Here is a 1,234-nt window from a genome sequence, read left to right as displayed (position 1 = left end):
TTCTGTCTCTCTTCCCCCTTCCCATATGTTCATCTGTTTTGTTTCTTAAATTCCACATATGAGTGAAATAATATGGTACTTGTCTTTCTTTGACTGATTTATTTTGTTTAGCATAATACACTCTAGCTCCATCCATGTCATTGCAAATGGCAAGATTTCATTCCTTATGAAGGCTAATATTCCATTGTGTGTGTGTATGTATGTGTGTGTGTATATATATATGTGTGTACACATCTTCTTTATCAGTTAATTGACATTTGGGCTCTTTCCATACTTTGGCTATTGTTAATAATGCTCCTATAAATATCAGGGTACATGTACCCCTTCAATTCTGTGTTTTTGTATCCTTTGGGTAAATACCTAGTGGTGTAATTGCTGGGTCATAGGGTAGTTCTATTTTTAACTTTTTGAAGAACCTCCATGTTGTTTTCCTGAGTGGTTGCACCAGTTTTCATTCCCACTAAAAGTACAAGAGGGTTCCTCTTTCTCCTCATCCTACCCAACACCTGTTGTTTCTTGTGTTGTTAATGTTAGCCATTCTGACAGGTGCGAGGTAGTATCTCATCATGGTTTTAATTTGTATTTCCCTGATGATGAGAGATGTTGAGCATCTTTTCATGTGTCTGTTGGCCATCTGGATGTCTTCTTTGGATAAATGTCTATTCATGTCTTTTGTCCACTTCTTCACTGGATTATTCATTTTTTGAGTGTTGAATTTGGTAAGTTCTTTTTTTATTTTTTTATTTTTTATTTTTTGTATGAAACAGATACTGCTTGTTTTTTAATTATTTTATACATATATACACATCATATTCTATTGCATCTAGCAGATATTTAATATAAGAACCATAAATGTTATCGTGCCAACAAGGGAATATCTCATAATAAAATATGTAGAGGGACTTGACATTCTTTTTTTCTGTGCATCTATATTTCTTTTTTTTTTTTAATTTTTTTTTTATTTATATATGAAATTTATTGTCAAATTGGTTTCCATACAACACCCAGTGCTCATCCCAAAAGGTGCCCTCCTCAATACCCATCACCCACCCTCTCCTCCCTCCCACCCCCCATCAACCCTCAGTTTGCTCTCAGTTCTCAACAGTCTCTTATGCTTTGGCTCTCTCCCACTCTAACCTCTTTTTTTTTTTTCCTTCCCCTCCCCCATGGGTTCCTATTAAGTTTCTCAGGATCCACATAAGAGTGAAACCATGTGGTATCTGTCTTTCTCTGT

The sequence above is a fragment of the Herpailurus yagouaroundi genome, unplaced genomic scaffold (genome assembly GCF_014898765.1).
Source record: "Herpailurus yagouaroundi ecotype Mexico unplaced genomic scaffold, PumYag 162, whole genome shotgun sequence".
In the NCBI taxonomy this organism is placed as follows: Eukaryota; Metazoa; Chordata; class Mammalia; order Carnivora; family Felidae; genus Herpailurus; species Herpailurus yagouaroundi.
The sequence above is the reverse complement of the archived record's forward strand: the minus strand, read 5'-3'. Positions refer to the sequence as shown.